The following is a 566-nucleotide window of genomic DNA, read 5'->3' on the forward strand; positions in this document are numbered from 1 at the left end:
TCCATGCTTTTGTTCCGGCCCTCCGGTCCAGTTTAAGAACCCATTGTGGCCCTCGAGTCAAAAAGTTTGCCCACCCCTGATCTAGCCTCTTCTCTTAACTTACAATGGCAAACTTAGGCGTGTACTACCTGTTAGAAATTATCAACTTCCTAAACTGCACTTCCATTTTTTTGTCTCCCCATTTCTTACGATAACTTCTCGATGGAGTGTTCTAGGTCTATTGTAACTCTTCCTTTTCTTGATACAGTTCCATATAGCTATTCCAGTGTATCCTAAAATGTTGCATTTTTCAAGTCATTTCATATGTGTAAATCTTATTTCCCCAACCAGACCGAACATTTCACAGAGGCAAGGACTGTTGTTAGTTCTCGTTTCATGAGGGGGATCTGGCATTGTTGTTTAGGGAATATGTATGGTTCTGATAATAAGGTCTTTTCCTATTGGCTTTACATAGTGAGGGTAAAAGGGTGAAGTACAAGGCCATGTCAAATCAGATATAGGACAATTCATCTCTAAGCCTGAGTGTTTTCGAGCTAACAGCTCATGGAAGCCAATAAATCTCTGAA

Source organism: Myotis lucifugus, unplaced genomic scaffold (genome assembly GCF_000147115.1).
Source record: "Myotis lucifugus unplaced genomic scaffold, Myoluc2.0 scaffold_800, whole genome shotgun sequence".
Classification (NCBI taxonomy): Eukaryota; Metazoa; Chordata; class Mammalia; order Chiroptera; family Vespertilionidae; genus Myotis; species Myotis lucifugus.